The following is a 26,311-nucleotide window of genomic DNA, read 5'->3' on the forward strand; positions in this document are numbered from 1 at the left end:
ACAGGGAACCAGTTACATTTAACTCAGATAACTAGCACCTCATGGATTAAAGTTAATTCTTATTGCCTAAAACCCATCCCTAAATTATATAGTACATTTTCTTTTTATTGTAAAGGAACAGAGAGGTGTTCAAAGATCACCAGTGGTGGTTCAGCAATCATATCCATTATTTTTTCCCTAAGACCCAGAGGCCTAGTGACTTGAACTTATTGGGAAAAGTTAGAAGTTCTGTATTTTAAGATTTCATTTTATATTTATTTTATAAATGTATTTAAGGTATGTGTATATATTTATGTATAATATATAATACATCTTATATATCTTATAAATATATGTTACATCTTATAAATGTATTTAAGGTATGTATATATATTTATGTATAATATATAGTACATTTTCCTTTTACTGTAAAGGGAACAGAGAGGTGTTCAAAGATCACCAGTAGTGGTTCAGCAATCACATCTGTTTTTTTGTTTTTTTCCCTAGGACCTAGAAGCCTAGTGACTTGAATTGTAGAGTATGTGCTAGCTCCCTGGAGGGCTTCAGGGTCAGCCAGAGTCAGGATAATTAAAGTCCTTGATTTTTAGGGGGAGAAGTGAAGGAGGCAGTCAAACTGCCAACAGGCTTGCCAAAGATCTCTCCTGGATCTTAGAGTCCCAAGTTCAGCCTCTCTCCTCCTCTTCCTGCTGCCAAGTGACTCCTCTCTCTCTATCTGCCCTCCAATCCTTGCCTATGATTATTTTAACACTAAACATTCAGCAAGCATGCAACAGTGAGAAGAGTCATTTATCCAAACATATACTAATAGTCACTGTCTCACATTGAATAGGTAATTAGGCTTAAGTGCTTGGTTGTCTGATTCAAGCATACCTTTTTGGAGTTTCAGCTTTCCACATTGAACTTATTGGGAAAAGCTAGAAGTTCTGAATTTTAAGATTTCATTTTATATTTATCTTTTAAGTGTATCTAATGTATATTTATGCATAATATACATCATATATGTGTATGTATAAATGGTTGTGTATATACATATAGACACATATATGGTACATATTATGTATTTATGTGTGTGTGTATATATATATATATATATGCATATATATATTAATATAAGGCCAGGAATGTGTATCCTTATTGTCTAGATGGGGAGAGAGAGAGAGAGAGAGAGAGAGAGAGAGAGAGAGAGAGAGAGAGAGAGAGAAGACAGAAGGAAGAAAGAGAGAGAGCATTTATGAAAGCATTTGCTATGTGCCAAGCACTGTACTAAGTATTAGGGATACAAATACAAGAGAATAAGATGGACCCTGTCCTCTAAAATCTTATATTCTAATACAGGAAAACAAAAATATATAAAAGGAGGGAGTTGGAAAAGGAAGATGAACATGAACCCAAAAGCATGATTTAGAAATGGATGGGAAATGAGGCAGAGTCTAGAATGTGCTCGCTTCCAAAAGACAAAATCCAACTTATTCAGTAGAATATAAGCTTCTTGAGGGCAAGGAATATTTCCTTTTTGTTTCTATATCCTGAGTGTCACATATAAAACCTAGGATACAATAGACTCATAGTTAATACCTATTTATTGTCTGAAAAATACTTCTAGTCTGGTGCTCATAATTTTAGTGATAAACTTGTTTAAACTATTGTATCCTTTTCTTCAGACCAAAAAAAAAAAAAAAAAAAAAAACATTTACCTCTTGCAAACCTTACTTTTATTTAAAACTTATTTCTGATTTCATGGCCTACTTTATGCTTCTCTGGATTCTCCTAATTATTATTGGAAGGGCTCTCTCTTTAAAGCTTACTTTGTATATCACCTCCATTTCATAGGATTTCTCCTTCCTTCCAATAATAATTTCACATTACACTCTAGTCTGACAGTCATAAGTATTCATTCAACACCTGCTATGTTTTAGGCAGAGTGCTAAGCACTAGGCATTATGTTTCCAATGTGATAGTAGAGCTAACTAATACTATCCCTTCCAAACCTCATTTTATTTACCTACTTGTTGACTTGTATATTTGTATATACACTTCTTTTCTCCTTTACATTAGAATATAAAGCCTTTTGGAGAAAAGGTTATTTTATTCTTTGAATTTATATCCCAAGTTCCTAGCACAGTCCTAGAACATACATGGCATTTAATAAATATTTATCAATTGATTGATAGGAGTTTTTGCTATCTCTTATATCATCTTCCTGGTTAAAAAAAAAAGTAAAGCAAAAATGAGTTGAATAATAGAGCCTCTTCTTAGTGGTACATCACCACATTCTTATTTATGCCCAACATTCCTATTTACACCCAGCTAAAATCCTTTCTCTTCTTTGATCTTCAACTTATCCTAAATATAGTTTTAAATGTTCCTTATATCTTCTTTAACATGTATGATATGCCTAAGCTCATCTTAAATTTTTTCTGTGTGGTACCTTGCCATTGCTTTGGATAGATTTCTCATCCCTATTACTTCCATTAATTAGTTATGTTTTCTGTGTGATGGAAAATCTAAATCTGTGAATAGGTTATATGTTCAGCTAAATTTTTTTCTTTAAATATTTTCTCTTTTCCTCTTCAACAGGATCTATCAATTCCAGAATCTACCATCCCAACGTCTCTCTTTCATTCTTAAACTATGGAATCTTGCCCGTTTTAATCAAAACTCTGAAATCTTCTCTCCTAAAATGTAGGGTACATAACACTGTCATGTATTCTCCTCTTTTTCTATCAAAATTCTAAGAAACATCATTATTACTTCCCAAAGTTCCTTTCATGTAACCAGTATAATTGTAACCATCCATACTTCATTGATTAGTCCAACTGAGTTATAATTTGGGACAAATAAAACAATCAAGTTATGAGAGAGATAAAAAAAAAACAGGCAAAATATGCATGTAGAGGTGAAAGGGATTGGAAAGGAAGGAAAGACATATTAAGATATAATGTATAATAATTTATTGATCAAATAGGCACTTGAGAAAAAAAGTACCTAAAGAGTTGCAAGTCAAACTGGTCCATCAAACAAAAACAAGACAAAACAATATGTACTGCATACTTGGCCCTGCACATCAAATTGGTCCATGTCAACACATCATGAGGCTAATCCAATAAAATATAATTTAATATAAATTAATCCTGTTCTATATATATACTAAACATATTCTTTTTTACAATCTGTAATAATGCTTTAAGTGTTTGTGGGATTTATGGGATTCAAAATACAGAATGTCAATGTAAATCGTTGATCATAGAAACCTGTATTAAAAATAAGTAAATAAACACTACAATAAAAGAAATGAAAACCTGTCATTTCAAATTCCTAGCAAGTAGATGTTCCCAGACTGGTCAATTTATCAACCAATTGTAGTATCACCTACATAAATTGATATTTAAAATATATTTAAAGAAAGATAACTTTATCTCCCTTTGAACTAAAGATTTAATTTCTTGGAAAACAAATACACAATCTATTGATGTTTGTTAAGCTACCAAGTTACAGCACAATTTAAATGTGGGACATCTTCCAGAAAATTTACTGGACCTCAGAAAGACAGCACTTAGATATATCTTATACTTCTTAATACAACTAGACATGATATACCCATTCATAATTGGTCATGCTTAGTGGTTTATATTCTGACCCATATTGTCTTGTGACCATTTATTTACTGGAAAGTACACAGACTCTTGGAGAGAATCCCAAATTACACAAAATTTTTGTTCAGACACTTGTTAAATTAGGTTCTGGTAGGACATAGAGTGAGTGAACTTAAAAGTAGAATGGTGAAAAAATAATGATTTGAATGAATATGCATGAGCAGTATTGTATGTTATTTAGTTTCTTCTTTTGATCTCAATATCAAGAACACCTATCATTCTGGGAAACAAATGGATTTCCACGAACAACATGTTCTTGTTGGAAGAAAGACCTTACAAACAATACATAATAAGAGAGAATAAGAAGTTTCTGTTTGAATTACTTTGAGGTCAATGAGCAGGAAGGCTAAATAATAGATGACAAGTTTTCAAACTTAAAATGAAATGGTCATTGTTGCCAGACCCCAGCTGTTGGGACTCAATGAAGTCCAGAAAGGCCTGGATTCCAGTGGTCACCAAGAAAAAGGGATGTTATGGTAATTGTGGTAATAATTTTGGGATTATCCCTCAGAGCAATTATGTTCAACAGTACAATGTAGAGTGTTTAATTTTGTAGACTTAGCAAGGAACAAACTGCCTGACACTTGTCTAGCTCATGAACAGATAAAATATAATTAAAACATTTGGAACTTTTGCTTAAGACTACTCTTTGATTCAGGGACTTAGTGCCATCACAGGCAAATTATAATGCATTAATGTTGGAATCAGTAAGAACAAAAAAATCACACTGAACAGTCATTTATCTAGATAATGTGCTAATTGCTGTAACAGATAAAACATAATTGCCGTATTCAAGGCACTGACAGTCTTCTGAAGAGAAGGGGGGAGAAACTAAAGTATAAAAAGAATAACAATACAAAAGAGAACATGATAAGCACATTGAACACAAACAAACAAAACTGTTGAGAGAGTTGCAAGGAAAGAAATTTAGCTATAGTCAAGGAATATATGCACATTTCTCCCAGTGAAATTATTATATTACTATATACCTTTGATGTAGTAATGCTAATTATTATTCACAGAGAGTACTTTGAGAACCCAAAAATAGTACTTTCAAGCTCAAATGCAAAGAAGTATATGATTAAACTGTACATAAATGTCCTTGTGGGCTATGTACTGGTGTGCTATGATCTGTCTTATTGCACTTCAATATTTTCAATTTACATTTTAATCAGGTTGGGGCTATACCTGAGAACATTATGGGCTGCAGACCTTGTTGTTGCAGACATGTTGGGATCCTCTTCTCCAAAGCACCATACCAATGTAATATATTATTTCTGTGAAATATTAATATATACACATAAGTGCATGTGTTTATATACAGATATTAGTTTATATCTCCTTACATGTACCAGAGCTGTCATATAAACATTGCCATTGCAAAATATACTGCATATATGTATATATGTAGATATGTGTGGTGATCTCTCAGTTCAGAATAAACATGTCTGGACCTCTATTCCTGCCACAATGAAGAGATAATTCTGGTTATTTTGTTATTAGTTTGGATGGATAAGTCAGAAGTTACAAGGTCATGTATTTGACTATCTAAATCTGGCAGTGCTACAATGAACTGTGGTTTCACATGCTTTGGAAGTTCTCAGGCCTCCTTATCAGATCTTGAGACCTAGTTTCATCCAACAACACACAAAAGAATACTTGTTTTGTGATATTTCCCCATCCTTGATTATGACTAAAGAAAATCATTAAATCAACCAATAAAATATTGGAAAATGCACACATAAACACATATACACATGCAAACACACTTATATATGTAAACACATGTATGTGCACATGTACACAGCCCTCTTCATGTTCAAGTTCCACTGAATATCCAATTACAAGAAAGAAGATAACTATTGCCAACCCACAAGTTTAAAATGTTCGATGAGGAATGATAACTCCCTTCACAACCCCAATTACATCCAAAGTTTATCCAACAGCTTATCCTTTTCTTGGGATGCCAAAGCACAATTCGGCTCTAAGTGTTCATAGGACTCTGTCAGTGCCAGATAGGAAAATTTCTAAACTGTTTCTATTTCATTTTCAGTGTAGGCTCTATATTTTGCATAAACTATGTTGACATCATTGACTCCTAAACCTCCTGCCCTTTCCTCAGACCTGCATCATACTAAATGACAGATATGTATATCTATGGGTTTGAAATGTGTAAAATTAAGATGAACTGTTATTTTTTAAAGTTTTTATATTTTTTAGTCAAGGTCAGTGTGGGCATTTTTAAGAAAAGTTCCTTGATTGATTCTCAAAGAAAAGATGTGATAAACCTATGTCTCCCCCTACACACGTTTTGATTGCTTGGTCATTTATCCCTTGGAATCAAGCCACAATCCCTTTAAGCTGAGGTCATAACCCCCAGTTTAAATACAAGGCTAGAGAACTCTTAGGAGTTTGGGGTAAATTGCAGTCATTCTCAGTCAAACCCATTGCTTGATTTTCAACTACTGTGGAATTTGAAAAAAAAATTAAACTAGATCTATTTTCCTAATTATTTAACGAACCACACAACACATTTCTACCTAATATAGTAGCTTATATTGTTCTCTCTTCTCCTTGATATTTCTCTCTTCTCAGTCAAACTTATTTTATTAGTAGACCAAAAGCATTTGCTTCTGACAAATTAGATGAATAGAAGCAAATTGAAAATTGTCTTCTAAAGATTTCATTGGAGATTTCTCATGTTAGACTCAGCAGAGCTAGTGTCAGAGCTTCTGTTACTATACTTCTGAAATTTATGTCTCTTAATTTTTACTGGATAAAAAAATTCTATAAAAATATTTAGTGGTTTTAGATCAAAGGAAATGTCCAGGGATGCTAATAATATTATTTTAGAAACCTTGAAATTTCAGAGAAACACAAAATCTAAGAGCTATAGGATACTTTATAATTCATCCTAGTCAAAAAATGAGGAGCATACTCAATGACTAGCTTCTATATTGGCCCATTTTGCCTATGTACAGATGTAATATAGATGGAACAAATAACTATTTATGCAACTTCCTCCCATTAGCCCTAGTTCTGTTTTCTGCAAGGGAACAAGTATTTGTTAAGCATTTGTTATGTGCCAGGAACTTTGCTAATTGCTTCACAAATGTCTGATTTGATCTTTTAGCACCAAGAAAGTTGTCTTAACTCTTTTTTTTTAAACTCAGATCTTCCAAAACCTGAAGTCAGCCACTAAACATGAATAAACTTAGGTACAAAGAGATTAACTAAATTGTCCAGGATCAAGGTGCTAGTAAGCTTTTGAGAAAGAATTTAAACCTAGATTAAGACTTATGTTATATCTACTACACCAAAGCTTCTTAAACTGTGGGTCAAACCATCTATATTTTAAGCAGCTCTTGCTTTAAATATTCCTTACTTTGATCTTCTTTTGTTCTTCACCCAATGAAAACAACCATTTGCTGTCTTTTTTTCTTCTTAGCTTTAGTGTTTCCAGTATTATTATAAAATTGTTCCACCTTTTGTAGTACATATAGATACCTATGTTACCTTTCACTCTATATGTCCTCTCTTTTAAAATCCAAGATAGAAAATATTTTTCTGGGCAGCCTCATCAGTCTCTGGAAATATAACCAGACTTTTTCTCCAAACCTGGAGAATTTGGTATGTGGCTATTATAGAAGTACAGTTTCAGATTTGCGATGACTATGCTGAGTGGGACATGATTCGGTGTATCTGTGCAATTAATCTGTATTGTTAATTCCAGAGTTTCTCAAGGGAGTGAGATTGTTTAGGAACAATACTCTTAGGGAGAAAAAGCAAAAATGTAGAGGAATTTCAATGTACATTATGAGTCTGTTTTCTACCTTTCCACCTTGGTGACATCAGGAACAAAGCTTACCTTAATGAGAGACTCAAAACTCTTTCTTCATTTGGGATGTTTATCACTTTTATTATGAGATATCATTCTTGAATATTTTGTGGCATATGCTAATTTATGGAATTTCTCCATTTTTATACGTCTACTTGCTTGCATAAATCAGTTTATTTGTTATTTGACATAGTCCTTTGTATAATCAGAATTTGGTTGGGAAGAAACTAAGCTGATGAATATAAACTAAAACATCCTTTCTTACTTATGAAAGACCAGAGAAATGACTTTCTTTCTGAAACCTTGTTTTACCCCTACACCAGAGAAATTATAATTCTATCCCAATATGAAATTTGAAGACTAGAAAAATGATAAAGCAGCACCTAGACTTGTGGTGTTCCTGGAGTCTACCTGCCTTTATCCTATTTAGCATGTAGGCACTGTCCTTGGTCCTCCTTTCCATTAACACACACTATGCCTCAAGTCATAGCTATTCACGCAGTATGTGAATCACTATCCTCTCCTATAGGTAGTTCTCCCATTTCTTCATTAGAACCATTTGTGCTTGTATTGGAATTTCATTCTTGAGAGCTTGGTAGCCCTCTTGATCCAACTTTTCTAGTATAATATTTTCATAAAATTCTTGTTATATTTTCTCTGAATTATGAAATCTTCAAAGTTTCAAAAACTACAAGCAATGGTGTGTGTATCTATCTGGCTATGTCTAATATCCCCCTTGATTAAGATCTCTATCATGATTTGGTCTCAACTTTACAAGATTACTATTATTTCTAAATAGTTCCTCATTACTAATATAAATCAGATCATGAAAAGCATGACTTCAATCCATTCCTAATCTTTTTCACTCCCTCTACCTTCTGATGGATTATCAGTAAAGAAGATTAGTTGTAATTATTCATTTACAATCCTTATAGTAGCAAATATCTAGATGGTTAGAGCTCCTCACCATTACTGTTTCTGTCTCCATACCAGTTTTATCATTTGCTTCTCAAACAAATCACTAAATTCTTATTACTTATCTATCATATTATAAAATATTAGTGCACTAACCACTTGGTCAAATTCTCTTTTTCTGTATAAGTGTAGGTATCTCTGTATCTCTTTCTGTATGTCTCCATATTCCTCCTTCCCTCCCTCCCTCCTCTCCCCCATCTCTCTGTCTCTGTCTCTGCCTCTATCTTTCTCTGTCTCTGTGTGTGTGTCTCTGTGTCTCTGTGTGTGTGTCTCTGTGTCTCTGTGTCTGTGTCTGTCTCTGTCTCTCTGTCTGTCTGTCTGTCTGTCTCTCTCTCTCTCTCTTCTTTTTTAACTTTATTTTTCTTGGAGGGTTTTCTTACTTAAATTTGATAATATAACTGAGTCATTTGTAAAAATGTCATATAGTACAAAATCAACCTCAGATTCCTAGGGTATTCAACAGTAGACAGCTTGCAATATTTACATTGAGCCATCAATAGCTGTTCTTTTAGTCAGGCTGGCTGAGCAATTGGTTCTAAATCCATCTAATTGATTACATTATCAACAATCCTTATCTCTTCATCTTCTCAACAAGACTAATATAAAACATTAAAAAACCTTTTCTAAAATCTAGGTAAATTATAATCACAGCATTCTTAGCTACCAGATAGTGCTCCGGGGAGCTAAAGGAGAGAATGCTGTTCTGGAGTAAATAAAATGTGTTCGACTCTGGTCTCAGACACTTAGTAGTTGTGTGACCTTGGACCTTGGACTTTTGCTTCTCTTATGCCTCAGTTTCCTTGACTGTAAAATGAAGATAACAATAACTTTCTATATATAAGTGAGTCATAGCCTTCATTTTCTGACCTTTTCTTCAGAGGTCAATGGCAAACTATATCCATCTTCAGCTCCCTAACATTGTTTCTAACTTTTATATATTTCTCTTTTTTTTTTAGGGGGGGAAGGAGGTCTAAATTGGTTGGTGAATGTCCTGTACATTTGCATTAGTGTCTTCAATTTCTTTTTGGTCTTCAGAAATTCAGTTTTGACCATGTTCTGTTTCCACTTATTTACTCTCTGAAGCATTTTAATCTATGGAATCATGTTTCCTCTTGGAAATATGTTTTCTTTAAATCTAGGCTAAGGTATATTTCAGAACATGGCTAGATTTGTTCACCTTCTTTTTCAGATTCCAGCCTGGCATGACCTCTTCTCATCTTTAGGTATGCATTATTTCTATCCCAGCAGCAAGTTCTTATCATAGAAAATCACTTCCAAATTAGAATTTTCCTATGTTCTTTCCTCTGTCTTTAGAAGTTTGATATTTTAGCACAATAATTATTTTGTTTTAAACCTGTGAAATGACATATTATCCTCTGAGGCCCACATGGCTTTCTAATCTTCACCCATAAGTTTATATTAAATAAAAATGCATAAGTTCAATCACTATCACTCTGAGTCATATTCAATTTTCTCATATTTAGGTAACTGTTGGACTCTCCCTAAGTTTACATTTGCAACTATGTCTAGGCAACCTATGGTTGTGATTCCTGCAAAATTAAGGTTACTGGAGATATTTGAGTGACAAAACAGTAAATTATATTATTTTGTCTGCAGATAAAGTGGCATCAAGAGGGCAAGTTGGGAAAAAAATTTTTTTTAATTTCCCAGTATTTTTCTTAGTCTGAGTCTTCAGTTTTGAGATCTCTTGTAGAACCAGTGAAGTTCCTAGATATATGTCTTTTCTTTACCATAGATCTATCTTTTGGCCTCAGAGATTTGCTGCAATTTGCTCCACTTTTACACTCTCAGATTCTCTATCTGGTTATGAAATAGTTCCTTCCTCATATACAAATTACTTTTGGTGCAACCAGATCTCTTATACTGATTGATTCAAGAATGGATATAACGCCTGTTGTCAAAGGACTTTAGTTGATTGATTTAATCAAGGATTATTCTTATCTAACAAAGGTAATGACTTTTTAAGTAGATAAATCAATAGAGCCCTATCCTTCCAGAAAGGTGAAATTACCACTAAGGCAAGTCACAAAATTATTAACTACTCTTTTTTAGGTAGAGAACGAACTCTAGCAAATTTCTGAACAATGAAAACCCCTCATTCCTATCATATCATACCATTTTTGCGTTGTTTCCCAAATTACTTATCTATTTCCTTTTTCAGTTCAATTGTTCTATAGTGTACTTCATTGACAAAATTACTCCAGTTTCTTCTTTGATCTTTATGAAATACTATCCAACATACTTCCTCCCTCCTGTTCTTGAATTTTCTCATGTAAGTACTTTCTTAATTATCAGTGCTACACTACACCTTTTTCTTCTCCTCTTTCTTATGACTAAAGTATATCCATCCAGAGCATTAGTCCACTCATGGGTTTCATTGCATGAAATCTCAGTATTAGCTATGAGATCAAATCCCAGTTTTACCTTATATTAGAACTTGCAGTTCCTTTTTCTTGTCTACAAGTCTAGTAATGAGAATTTAAATTTTTTTGTTGACTTGGATTTCTGAGAGTCTTGACTATTAATCTTTGTTCTTTTAGCTAATTATTGTAGTTTCTTTTACCTTTTCTATTCCTTTTTTTCCCCAAAGACTTTTGGGGTAGATTTGTTAGAATACCTAGCAAATAAATTCTTACCATCTTTTGTTAGATGCACTTCATTTTTGGCCAGGAAATCTGTCAACCTCATTATGTAATTGTAATCTAAAAATTCAAATCGCATTTTCAGGCACTTCCTTCTTAGTCAATTATTGACTTCTCTTCTCTCTCTCTCTCCCTTCTGTACCACTTGTCTTCAGTAACAACAGTGAGAAAAAAATATATTTTGGTATTCAGTTTCTTTCCCAATACCTCATAAAATTGAGTAATATCTTAAATTATTTCGAGTATTCTTCTGTGAAAATGTGAACAAATCCCAAAGTGTTTCATTGTCATCTATTTTCTTAAGTCTCAGAGATTCTCTGTTATTTATTACATACATACTTCAGGATCTTTCTGTTGTTAACAGGTCAATGCCCCTGAACAGAGAAGCTTCAATAGCCAGGAAATTTTTCTTTTTCATCTCTCCTTGCTAAATTATCTCTTAAAAACCTAGAAAGAAGTACATGAACTATTGCTGAATGAAATGAGCAGAATCAGGAGAATGTTGTACATAGTAACAGCAATATTGTGCAGTGATCACTTTTGATAGGCTTGGCTCTCCTTGGCAATAAAATGATAAAAGACAACTCCAAAAGACCCATAGTGGAAAATGCTATCCACATCCAGAAAAAGAATTATGGAGTTTGAATTTAGACAACACATAATATTTTCACTTTTTTGTTTTTTCTTTCTCATGGTTTTTTCCTTTTTGTTCCAATTCCTCTTTCGCAATATGATTAATGCCAAAATATGTTTAATATGATTGTACCTATTATATCAGATTGCTTGTCTTCTTGGGAGAGGTAGAGCTGAAGAAGGAAGGCAAAAATATAGAATACAAAATCTTTTAAAAGTGAATGTTGAAAAATATTTTTATATGTAACTGAAAAAACAAAATACTATTTAAATAAATGAATGTAAAAACAAATAGATAGCTAAATAATTACTTCTCTGATAGATTCTTTTGCTTTTTTTTAACCTTATATTTGAGAAGATAAGAGATTTTCTCCTCCTTAGCAGGAAGAAATTCAAATCTATTTTAAGCTATAATTGATTAGATGTCATTTTCCTCCCTTTCTCCTCTCCATAGTATGTTTCCATTTTCCATCATCATAACAAATGTTTTCTCTGCAAAACAAAATGTTATCTTTAGGAATTTTTCATCTGACAGAACAATCTGTAATTTAGAAATTTTTTTTTCTGGTTCCCTTCTCTTTCTCCTCCACAATTGCATAAGGCTACTCTAGAAATATGGATAAAAGTAATTCCAATTATCAAAAAAAAAAATACATAAGTATTAGGCATTCAAGCAAGTACTATCAAATTTACCATATTCTTCAGAATAGTTGAGATTTTTTCTCTCAACACTGTCCAGGTTATGAATACTCTTAAATTATGATGACCCAAACTAAGCACACTAATCTAGAAATAGTTAGATCATGTTCTCAATCCTGAAAGCTATTTTTCTCTTAAAGCAAGCTAAGAATCACATTACATTTTTTGAATGACATATAACTTTTAATAGGAAAAGAAAGATATTAAATCGAGGCCAACAATTTTAATTGTCTGACTAATGATTTAAATAATGATTTAATGTTCTTTTATTTTATTTAAAGTATTATATTTTTACAATGCCAGACACATCTACATGGTGACAGAAGGGTAAAAATAAAAAATTTCCTTCCTTCAAATATCTTGCACTCTATTGGAGGGAAAGGGAAGTAACAATATATAAATATTAGCAAATAAAAATGTATAAACATTAAACAAAAAATAATTTTGAACAAGAAACTAGTAAAATAGTTAGGGACCAAGAAAGGACCCATGAAGGAGATAGCACTCAAAGTGACCTTTGAAAGGAACTAGAGATTCTAAAAAGTGGACAACATATGCCAAGACATGGATATAAGAAATGGAATATTATGCATTCAGAATGGCAAATAGACCCATTTGGCTGACATATAGAGTGTACAGAGAAAAGTAATGGGCAATAAATCTATAAATCTTGAAATGTAGGCTGGAGCCAAATTGTAAAGTCATTTAAATGCCCAACAGAAGAGTTTTTATTTTATTCTAAAAGTAATCCAGAGGAAGACACTAGAGCTTTGTGATAAAGAGAGTGATAAGATCAGACTTGGGCTCCAAGAATATCATTCTTGTAGTTGGAGAGAATAAGTCAGGCAAAGGAGAAATCTAAGACTAAGAGAACAATTAAGAGGCTATAGTATTAATATAGACTTGTGGTGAGAAAAGTCTAAATTAGTATGGTGGCCTGTGATAGAGAAAGAATGATGTATGTGAATGATGAAATAAAGGTACAATCAACTTGGCAACTGATTAGATGTGGAGGATATGGAAGAATAAAGAGCTGAGCATGACCTGGGGTGATGAACCTGAATGAATAGCAGGATGGTAATGGTCTTGAGCATAATAGGGATGTTTAGAAGAGAAATGAGTTGGATTGGGGATGGAGTGAAGATAATGAAATAAAATAAACTACAGGTCAGCTTTCTCAATTTTGTAAGCTCAATATGAATCATTGGCCATATGGCAGCCATTAAAAGCAAAACTAATGTGATCTTAGACTGCATTGACAGAGCCACATAAAGGATAAAAAAAGATTAGAAAAGGTTCATTCTGAAAAGCATTTGGAATGCAACTGGCAGAATTTATTATAGTACAATATTTCTTGTTCAGGACCAGGAGATAATGGAAGAAAATCAAATATTTTTTATAATTATGAAAGAAGTTTTTTTAGACAAAACTGCAGGGTCTCTTATTCAAGAACAGCAAGTAGTTGTTACCATAGTGAATGTGACCATAGCCTTATATAGTTTGTTGTATTTTATTTCTTCCTGAATTTGAATTGAGAGTTTTCAAATATTTTACCAATAGATGTTAAAAGGTAATAGGAGTTTTTATTTTTCCTCCATGATATCAATAAAAACCAAGATTCCACTGTTTTCTATCCTGTTCATATTCTGTTCACAATACTGTTTATAGTTCTGGTCATCACATCTTAGTAAGAACATTGACAACTATGAATATGTCTTGGGAAGAACAACCAGCATGCTAATAATAATGAAGACTATGCCCACACAAGAGTCAATCAAATGAATTGGGAATATATATATGTGTGTGTGTGTGTGTGTGTGTGTGTATACACAAGAGAAAAGAAGAAAGAAGGTTTGGATCAAAGAACATGTCAAAACTACCACATTAGAGAAGTATTAAAGTTATTCTCCTAGGTTTATGAGACTAAAAGCAGAGTGGAAACTGAAGACAGAATTGGGTTTGGAGGAAATCTAAATGATAAAACCTTTTTAAAAGTAGAAGCAGGACATAGTGTATTCCTCATCACTTCAGACCCCCATAGAGAATTTGGATAAGGGGCAGCTAGGCAGTGAAGTGAACAGAGCACCAGTCCTGAAGCCAGGAGGACCTGAGTTCAAATCTGACTTCAGGCACTTGACACTTTCTAATTGTCACTTGAGCCCAGTTGTCTCAGCAAAAAAAGAAAGAAAGAAAAAAGAAAAGAAAAGAAAAAAATTTTTGGATGACCATTGGATAAGGATTCTTTTTCAGGTACGAATGTGTTGGCCTAGATGATTCTCTTAGTTATAAGTTGTTTTTTACTATTCTGTCACTAAAAATTCAAAACAAACTGTGTCTCTGGCATACATCTCAGCCATATCTCTGTGAAAGGAGTGGATAAAAATGGAAAATAATAAGGGAGAATGAGAAGTATTAGAAAGCAAGTAGATATTACCAGAACTTTGGTTTCTCAGTTTCCTCATTGAGAAGCATATTAGCACAAGCAGGGGTATGCTAGAGCCAGTTTGAACTGACTCCTGAAAGCCATTTTGTTTTTATTCTGAATATTGACACTTCAGAAATCAGAATACTTCACAAAAAAAAGCTTGATTTATTGTTTTGCTGATTATTTAGTCCTAAAAAAGCTAATAGGGAAAATGTTAATCATTCAGATTAAATTTTAATGTATATTGTACATATTTTTGAAAGTTAATTATTACTCATTTACCAGCACACACCTTACCTCTCCCCCTCACCCAACAAAGCATTGGGGTGGTTTTCTCAGTGTATGCCTTTGGTCTTAAGCTAATATCATGAAACTGAGGTAAGGAATTATGTAAACATTTATATAGAAAGGGATCTCTTTTAAGCAGTAGTTATTTCTTTCAGCAAGATGACACCAGTAGTAAAAATAAGGAATCATAAATTCTTAGATTCGGGAGGAATTTCAGAGCTTATCTTAGGTAATTATAAGTTAAAAGATTCTCTTGCATAGCAACTAATGAAAGTGACTTGTAGAAGGTCTTTCTAGGATAATATTCATAAAAATACATCAATCTTTTCATAAAAGAAAGGAAGATGTCAATGATAATGATAATCTACTCAAAGACCAACAGCTGAATAGTTTCATAACTTCTTGAAGGAACACAATTTTGAAAACTGATCTTAGGATATTTGTTCTCTTTTTCCTTCACTCTAGATATTCTAAGTGATACTAATGAGTTATAAAAAAGAATGAAAATGATAGTTTCAAAGAAACGAGCAGAATTGTATGCAAGGATGATATGTGATATAGAATCAGAAGACCAATTTATACAACAATAACACTCTTTTAAAAGTGAATAATTTTGAAATGCATAACAATTATGATCAATGCAATGAATAACCATGGTTTTAGAAGGCTGATAATAAAGAATGTTACCCATGATACAAAGAGAAATTCCATTCAAAATAACTGTTGATAGTATAAAATATTTGGGAATCTATCTGCCAAGGGAAACTCAGGAGCTATATGAATGCAACTATAAAACACTTTCCACAAAAATAAAGTCAGATCTAATAATTTTGGGGAAAAAATCAAATGCTGATGGGTAAGCCAAATGAATATATTAAAATGACAATACTACCTAAATTAATTTACTTATTTAGTGCTATACCAATCAAATCCCCAAGAAATTATTTCACAGACCTAGAAAAAATAATAACAAAGTTTATCTAGAAGAACAAAAGGTCAAAAATTTCAAAGTAATTAATGAAAAAAAATGCCAATGAAGGTGGTCTAGCTGTGCCAGACGGAACACTATATTATAAAGCAGTAGTCATCAAAACCATTTGGTACTGGCTAAGAAATAGAGTGGTTGATATAGATTAAGTTCACAGGATAAAATAATCAATAACTATAGCAATATAGTGTTTGAAAAACCCAAAGACCCCAGCTTTGGGGATAAGAACTCACTATTTGACAAAAGTTGCTGAGAAAATTGGAAATCAGTATATCACAAACTAGGTATTGACTCACACCTAACACCATATATCAAGGTAAGGTCGTAATGAGTTTATGATTTAGGCATAAAGTTTCATTTTATAAACAAATTAGAAGAACATTAGGATTGTTCACCTCTAAGATCTGTGGAGAAGGAAATAATTTGTGACCAAAGAAGAAAGAGAACTATAATTGAACACCAAATAGATAATTTTGATTATATTAACTTGAAAAGCTTTTGTACAAAGAAAACTAATTTAGACAAGACTAGAAGGGAAGCAATAAATTGGGAAAATATTTTTGCATTTAAGGCTTCTGATAAAGGCCTCAATTTTAAAATATATAGAGAATTGATTCAAATTTATAAGAATTCAAGCCATTCTTCACTTGATAAATGGTCAAAGGATAAGAACAGGTGATTTTCAGATTAAGAAATTAAAACAATTTCTAATCATATAAAAAGAAGCTCTAAATCACTCTGGATCAGAGAAATGCAAATTAAGACAACTCTGAGACACCACTATATACCTCTGAGATTGGATAAGGTGACAGGAAAAAATAATGTTAAATGTTGGAGGGGATGTGGGAAAACTGGGACACTAATACATTGTTAGTGGAACTGTGAATGGATCCAGCCATTCTGAAGAGCAATTTGGAACTATGCCCAAAGGACTATCAAACTGGGCATACTCTTTAATCCATCAGTGTTTCTATTGGGCTTGTATTGCAAAGAAATCTTAAAGGAGGGAAAGGGACTCACATGTGCAAAAATGTTTGTGGCAGCCCTTTTTCATAGTGGTAAGAAACTAGAAACTAGTGCCCATCAGTTGGTAAATAGCTGAATAAGTTATGGTAAATGAATGTTACAGAATATTGTTCTATAAGAAATGATCAGATCAGGAGGATGATTTTAGAGAGGCCTGGAGAGACTTACTTGAAATGATGCTAAGTGAAATGATCAGAGCCAGGAGATCATTGTACACGGCAACATCAATATTATATGACAATCAATTCTAATGGACATGACTCTTTCCAATAATGATATCATTGAGGGCAGTTCTAATGATCTTGTGATGAAGAGAGGACTGTGGGAACTGAATATGGATCACAACATAACATTCTCACTCTTGTTGTTCCTTCCATTTTGCTTTCTTACTCATTTTTCTTCCTTTTGGATCTGATTTTTCTTATGCAGCAAGATAATTGTACTAATATGTTTACATATATTGGATAGAACATATTTTAACATGTATTTAACATGTTAAACAATATTTAACATATATTGCTTGACATCTAGGGAAAGGGAAAGGGAAATTTAGAACACAAGGCTATGCAATGGTCAATGTTGAAAAATTATCCATCCTTTTTTTTTTTTTGAAAATAAAAAGCTTTAATTAAAAAAAAAAAAAGAATGCTACCCATTCCCTGACAAAAGTGATAGTCATTTTTTTAAAATGTATTTGCTGCCTGCCATTGGAATGCAAAAAAAAACAAACAAAACAAAAAAAAAAAAAAAACCTTATAATGGTAGCCCCCAGAAGACAAAATTTAGACAAACTCTCATACAGTGTATATAGTTAAAAGTAAGCTAAATTCTATAAGTTTAGCTCCTCCATTTTGTGACATGTCATAGCACAAAAAAGTCATTTGGAAAAGGCAAACAATTGATGGGAGTATTTTGTTATCTTTTATCTTACCCATTTTTAATCTAACCCTTCTTATTGTTCAATATTTATAGTACTTCCTTATGACTGGTATTTTCACAGGATAACTAGCAATGAGGAAAGATCATTGCTTTTTCTTATTGCTATTTGAGTTCCTTTCTTGGGCCACTATTTTTACTAGGGAGAATAAAAGATACCAAATATGCTCAATTTGCATCTTTGTTTTGTGGTGTGTGCTCACTTATGAAAAAAGGAACGCCCAATGTCAAAGGCCATAGGTGCATGGTGAACTATAATGAAAACATTGCAAAGAGAAAAGAAATCTGGCAACAGAAATCAGGCGATAGAGTGCCTCATATTTCTCTACATGAATTTATTAGCAGAGCCCCCCAAAAGATATTCTTCATGCTAGTCAACACTCTTAGCTAAGCTCCATGTAAACTGGTCCTTTAAGAATAACAAATGGGGTAATGACACACTTGGTACAAAGTCTTATTCCCAGTTGCACACAAACAACTCATTGGATTATGTCTTGGGGGAACAGGAAGCCAAGTTATGAGATTATTAAATATATATGTCAGGGGATGCTGTGGAGAAATAGTTGAAATCTTAAACCTGAAGAATTCATTGGTGTCTTATTTCTTCTGACTTCCTAGATTTGTATACAACAATGACATAAAGGATAAGATATTTTCCAGACTAGTATATCCCAATAAAAGGATTAATGAGTTTCAGTTTATTTGGCCCTTGCATACTTACTGATAGTTGATATCGCTGGAACTTACCCAACAGATGTTAAAAACATATCTGAAACTCATATAATTACAGTCAATTCATAATAATGTCCTTACGACAACAAAGGCCAAGTAGGTAGATTATCTGTCCCTCAGGGACAGGTATATTGTATCTTGCTGATCTCTCCCCTTACCAAAGCAGGCCATGATCCTCATGCAACATGTTTTGTACTGAATAAAAATATTGGGAAGATTTAGGAAAGTAAATAGCATGGCTTAGGTCAGGATCCTGTATTCCTAGTGCAAAAACCCTAACTCTATTCTATCTGCATTCAGGACAAAGAATACTTTTTACCAACTTAATTTTCATTTTTTTCTGTTTTTTTTTTTTAAATCTCTCTCATCCATCATAGGATAGGCAGTATTAAATAAATTCTTCCTAATAACAGATCAGATAAAGTCACAATGTCAAGTTACCAGGAAAAATCAGAGTTACAGGAGCTGTGACCTCATATACCCAAAGAGATATTGTAAAAGGCTTAGAAATGTTGTTAAGGACACAACTATCACTAAATTTTCTGAGAGAGACAACATTGACAAATGTTTTAATATTCTCTGTGGCCAAACTTTAGGCAATTTGTAGAAAAATTCAGTTCAGTCAATCAATAATCAGAATTTATTAAGCACCTACTATATGTTAGTCACTATGCTAACTGCTGGAAATACAGGAAGGGTCAATATACAGTCCCTATTCTCTTTTTTTTTCTCTGATTCCATACATCACTTATTTTATTTTAACAACAGAGATAAATGTGTCAGGACTCATCAGATGTTTTGAATATTCACACCAGTACTCCCCTTCAGATATTCAAGATATCACTATATTTACTTTGGTTATAACTCTATACAAACTGTGGTCATTTCTTATATATTAACATTGGCTTCTTTCCAGGTTATTGTGCATATGATTTCATTAATAGAAGTAGTAAATCTTTTTTTTAAGCAGTTTATTTTCAAAACATATGCACAGATAATTTTTCTACATTGACTCTTGCATAGCCTTGTGTTTTAGATTTTCCCCTCCTTCCCCTCACCCCCTCCTCTAGATGTCAAGCAATCCAATATATGTTATACATGTTAAAATATGTTAAATCCAATGTGTATAAATATGTTTACATATAAATATTTATACAATTCTCTTGTTGTACAAGAAAAATCAGATCAAAAAGGAAAGAAAATGAATAAGAAAACAAAATAAAAGTAAACAACATCAAAAACAGTGAGAATGTTATGTTGTGATCCACATTCAGTTTTCACTGTCCTTTCTTTAGGTATGGCTATTTTCATCACAAGATCATTGGAATTTGCATCAATCATCTCAATTTTGGAAAGAGTCACATTCATCAGAGTTTATCATCGTATAATATTGATGTTGCTGTGTACAATGATCTCCTGGTTCTGCTCATTTCATTTAACATCAGTTTATGTAAGTCTCTCTAGACTTCTCTAAAATCATCCTCCTGATCATTTATTATAGAATAATAATATTCCATGTTATCAAAGGGTATGGAGAGTTTGATAACTTTTTGAACATAGTTCCAAATTGCTCTCCAGAATGGCTGGATCCCTCCACAGTTTCACCAACAATGTATTAGTGTCCCAGTCTTCCCACATCCTCTCCAACATTTATCATTATTTTTTCCTGTCATCTTAGCCAATCTCAGGGGCATATAGTGGTGTCTCAAAGTTGTCTTAATTTGCATTTCTCTGATCCAGAGTGATTTAGAGCTTCTTTTTGTATGATTTAAAATTGTTTTAATTTCTCCATCTGAAAGTCATCTGTTCATGTCCTTTGACCATTTATCAAGTGGAGAATTGTTGAATTCTTATAAATTTGAGTCAATTCTCCATATATTTTAGAAATGGGATCTTTATCAGAACCCTTAAATATAAAAATATTTTCCCAATTTATTGCTTCCCTTCTAATCTTGTCTAAATTAGTTCTGTTTGTACAAAAATTTTTAAGTTAATATAATCAAAATTATTTATTTGGTGTTCAATTATGATTCCAGGTCTTCTTTAGACACAAATTCCTCGCTTCTCTGCAGATTACAGTGCCTATTCTCAAGGAGCCACAATTTAATAGAGGAGAGAACAAGCAAATAAGCTATATTCAGAGAAAAACTAGAAAATAGTGGAAAATAAGAAAATTAAGAGAGGGAAGAAAATGTTTCCTATAGAGGAAGAATTTTTGTTTGGACTTGAAGGAATCCAGGGAAGGCAAGAAGAGAAAAAGAGAGAGAACATTTAGGCCATGGGGGGAAAGTCAGAAAAAAAAATGCTCTGATACAAATATTTTGTTCATGAAACAGCGAGAATTTGGCACCGCTAAATTGAAGAGACCATGCAAGGAAATAATATTTAAGAAAACTATAAAAGTGAGGAAAATGTTAAATCATGAAGGCTACTGAATGACAAATAGAAGATTTTGTATTTGATACTTGAAAGATCCAGGAGAGTTTACTAATTATTGTGTGGTAAAAGGAATCTATGCTTTAGGAAAATCAGTTTGGTGACTTAATGGAGGATGGATTGGAGCAGGAAATAACTTGGCAGGCAGACCCATGTGCAGACTATTGCAACAGTTCAAGCATATAATAATAGAGGCCTGCATCAGCGCAGTAATAATAGCAGAAAAAAGGGTGTATACTAGAGAAATGTAAAAGTGAAATCTTTATGTGTGATCAAAGTAGGGTAGAGATCATGGGAAGTAAGTAGATTGAGGGACTGAGTAGTAAGAGTGTTTAAGAGAGAATTAAAGTTTAAATTAAAGTCTCCTAATATGAAGGAAAGAGTTGAGGAGGACAGAAATACTAGGAGTGAATCAATACTGAACCAGCCTTGCTAGCTATTTGACCCTACAAATGTCACTTAACTTCTTTGCTTCAGTTTTCTCAATTTTGAATTGGAGGGTAATAATAGAATCTACCTTTCAAGGTAGTTTTAAAGATCAAATTAGATTGTATCTATAAAGCACTTAGTGCACTGTCTGGACCATAACCTTTCTAAAAGCTTAGTCCTTTCCTATTCCCTAAAATTGTTGAGGAAAGAAGAGTAGTGGCAATAATTACTAAGATTTGAATTGGGTAGTAGTTATAGATTACATGTCTTCAAAGGAGAAGAGGATATTGAGCACTGGAGATAAAGAAAACTAAAAATGGTAACTTCAGTGAGCTGAATAAGTAAAAATACAATCAGCACTGGAAGGAGTCGCCAGGGAGGCTATGGCCTCAAATAACATACAGTTCTTGGTGATTGCTAAAAAAAAAAAAAAAAAAAATTGAAGTAAAAGAGAAAAATTTAAGATGAAGGGAAGTGTATTTCCTCTGGAACCGATATTCCATAAGACATAGTGAAATATGTGAGTAATTCTATGTAAGAATTTGGAGCAAGAGAGTTGAAAGGGATAGGAATAAGGAATTAGGTGGTAGAGAAAAGGATTTGGATAATGATTTACAGAGTTTCAGAATTGCTGGGTTGTTTATGGCTCAGAGTGAGTTTATTCCTTATTTAGTGGAAAGGCTATCCCTATTCCTAGAGAAGGTAGGAGAGAAACACAGCGTGAGTGGAAGACACAGTTCAAATTATTTCACTTCTTTTCTTCCTTATGAGATCTGGAGAATAGGCAAGAGATGCCTCAGCAGATGAAAGTCAGAAATGCACAAACAATTACCATTCCCCACCTACTTTTGCCTTTCTTTTCCCTCAGGGAACAGATGTATCATTATATTTAGAGTCTGAGGTAAATATATATATTCTTTTCACCAAAAGTTCTCCACAACATGAAAGGCTGGAGATCAGGCTATTGGGATGAATAGGAGATAGAAGTTCTCTTGTCCTAGTGCAGATGGAAATTTCACTTATCTCATCTCTAGAAGCCTGAGGCTAAAGATCAGTGCAGCTCAGCAGGAAATAGAAGTCTAGTTCACAGGGATTATCCTATTTTTTGTACAGAACTAAAGCTAAAAATAATTTATCTAATTTAAAAAAAAGGTTTATTGTATTTTTAATGCAAATTCCATTCTAAAGTTCCCAGGTAGTAAAAAAAAAAAAAAAAATGGTCTGATTTGGTCCTCAGGTCAATGACTTGTTGATTCTCTCACAGGCTTAAAGAGTTACTTAAAACAAAATTATTAGTTTAATTGATTCACCCATGACTAATATCAGAGGCAGAATTTCAACTTGACTCCAAAGTCAGAACTCTTTCCACTAGATCATACTGTCTCTGTAATATAAGGAATTTTAATTTCAAATTCAATATTCACACACAGTTTCTCTGTCAGTGCCCTCCAGTTCCTTCTCATGAATCTGAATTCCCACTGTATTCTTGCAGTTTATGTCAGCAGAGGCAAGGGGAGGATCAGATCTGGCAAGTCTCCAAAATATGTTTGATGATTCCTATCATGCAAAGACAAGCCCAACTTTTAAAGAGGATCATCACTAGAAGTCTGATCAACAACAGTAATTTTTCTTGGCCATGACAATCAACAACTAATTTAAATTTTCAGTGCAGATGCATGCAGGGTCACTGTGGAATAGACTGTTATGGGCCAGAACTTGAAACAGGGTGCTAGGTCACTGGAATTGATAGAAACAATGCTTATGTACTTGGTTCACCCCTTTGGAGTTCACACATTAGCTCACACATTAGAGTTCACACCTCTCACACCTTTAGAGTTCACACCTTTAAGAGATCATATATAAGGAGCTCCTACAAGTCAACTAGAGACTTCCAGGAGATTCACAAGTCAGTGGATAAAATTCACAAGTCACAGCTCCCACAAGCCCATTCTCTCAGAGGAGGAGTCAGATCCATTCAATATTCCACCATTGTGCTGGCTGAAGGCTTTGGATTCAGAAGGAACTGGAGGCTGAAGCTGGCAGAGGCAAAGGACTAGCAACAAGAGCTCTCAAAACCAAGGAAAGCTAACTGGGCTATTTTGGAAGAGACAATAAAAGACTGGACTTTAACAGCTAGCTGTATCTGAGGTGATTATTACTCACAACTGAAATGAAGGCTGCTTCTAGAAGCTCCTCAAGAAACCTGCTCCCAGAAAATGATTATATTTAAGAGAAGAAAACATTATAGCTGGCAAGGAAAACTAAAGGGACAAAAAAGAAAGATTATGGAATGCCATATTTTCTGTTTTTCAAGAAGAGTGAAACAAAATAAAATCTCCAAAATATGGAACAATGACACTGAATTCTATTCCTAGAAATTTTAGAGCATACTATTGAGACAGATATCAAGGGAAGATAAAGAAAAGTAAACAATAATTTAAAAGAACAAGGGAATGAAGGAGGGAAAGCAAGAGAGAATATCAAAGAGCTGACATATTAACATTGAAACAAGTTTGTACATATAAGATCTATATATAAAGCTAACCTGGATGTAGTCACAGAGTAAAATCATAAGCATGGAACAAGAACATGAAAAGCTTTTGTGAAGAAATAAGTAGACTATTGCAGGACTTCAAAGCTTGCAGGAATTATTGGATTCCTGGAACATGAACTAATAGATAATAGATTCCTTTTGGACTATTTCAGGGACTTATGGACATGTATAATTCCTCATGTTGATTCATGTTATTTGTTACATCACTACTAGTCTATATTATGTTACTATGTGCTTATGTAATGTATGTAATTATGTGTAATACCTCCCATATTGATGGATTGGTGTATACCTGTTTCAAGTGAGCCCCTTCAGGAACACGCTAATCTGATTTAATTTCCCATTTCCTTTGGTGTTTTCATCTCCCTTCCTGAGAAGTCAGAGAGGGTGTGACCACCTCTTTTTATGGTATTTTCACTTCTTTTTTGAGCAGTCAGGGAAGGCATGATCACTTTCTTTTGGGGGGGTTCTCACCTCCTTTAGAAGTCAGGGAGATCATGACTATCTTTTAAATCAAAAGAAAGTGAGAGATGTTATGGGCCAGAACATGAAAGAAGGTGCTAAGTCACTGGAATGGATAGAGACAATGCTTATGTACTTAGTTCACACATTTAGAGTTCACATCTGTAAAAGACTTCACACATTAGCGTTCATACCTTTAAGAGAGTTCACACATTAGTTCACACATTAGAGTTCACACCTTTAGAAAGGTTATATAATCTAGGAACCTCAACTAAGATGGACTTTGGAAGATTCAGAGCCAGAATTCAGTGTGAGATTCACAAGTCAAGAGATTCACAAGTCAGAAGGACAAGCCCACTAGAGGAGGAGCCCACTAGAGGAGACAAGACAGATTCATTCCAACTTCTACCTTTGTGCTGGATGGAGGTTTTGGATTCAGAGGGAGCTAGAAGCTGAAGCTGGCAGAGGCAAAGGACAAGAGGCAAGAGCTTTTGGAACCAAGAAGAGAGATAGACCTCTAAGAAAGCTAACCAGGCTATTTGAAGGAGACAATAAAAAACTGGATTTTAACATCTGGCTGCATTTGAGGTGATTATTACTTTGAACTGAAAGGAAGACTGCCTCCAGCAGCCCCCCAAGAAATCTGCTCCCTGAGAACTATTATATTTAGAGAAGAGAACATTGCAGTAGACCTTCAGCTTTGCCCTGGTGAAGAGGATAGAGTGGGTCCTCAAAGAAAAAATGTAACACACCAACTTATTGTTAGCTAGGAAAGGCTGCCAAAGGTGTCTTCAACAATGGATACGGGTTTGGTATGGTTAAAATAGATATTAGCACCAAGTCTTGCAGTGGAGTGGAATTTTCCACATCTGGTCATTCATATACTGAAACAGGTAAAGCTTCAGGTAATTTGGAAATAAAATACAAGATCTGTGATTATGGGATTTCCTTTGTTCAAAAATGGAACATAGACAACACCTTGGAGACAGAAATCAGCTAACATGAAGCATAAATTGACGGAAGATTTGAAGACGATTATCGAAACCATAATTGTACCAAACACAAGGAAGAAGAGTGGGAAATTAAAGCTCTCCTACAAGTGAAACTGTTTCAATCTTGATGAAAATGTTGTCATTATTTCTCTGGACCGACCAGTTGGCTATATTGGCTTACAAAGGATGGCTTGCTAGCTATCAGATGAATTTTGACACAGACAAATCCAAATTTCCTCAGAATAATTTCACCCTAATTTATAAGGCTGTTGACTTCCACTTACATACACATGTGAATGATGGCACTGGATTTGGAGGGTTGACCTATCAAAAAGTTAATAAAAAGATTAAAATAGCAATAAATCTTACTTGAACCATTGAAGTAACAACAGCCATTTTGGCATTGCCACTAAGTACAAGCTGGATCTAAAAACTCTGTTGGATAAAGTGAATAATGCCAGCTTTATTGGAGTTGGTAATACTCAGACACTCTGAGCAGGTTTAAAATTGAAACTTTCAGCTTTAATTGATGGAAAAACTTCAATGCTGAAGTTTGGGTTGGAACTTGAATTGGAAGCTTAA

The 26,311-nt window shown here is 33.5% G+C and overlaps 1 pseudogene; it reads left to right on the forward strand.

Annotated features, from left to right (window-relative positions):
- The first annotated feature begins 4,037 nt into the window (after window positions 1-4,037).
- On the forward strand, window positions 4,038-26,311 carry LOC127544421 (voltage-dependent anion-selective channel protein 3-like; annotated as a pseudogene).

This window comes from Antechinus flavipes, chromosome 1, assembly GCF_016432865.1.
Source record: "Antechinus flavipes isolate AdamAnt ecotype Samford, QLD, Australia chromosome 1, AdamAnt_v2, whole genome shotgun sequence".
In the NCBI taxonomy this organism is placed as follows: domain Eukaryota; kingdom Metazoa; phylum Chordata; class Mammalia; order Dasyuromorphia; family Dasyuridae; genus Antechinus; species Antechinus flavipes.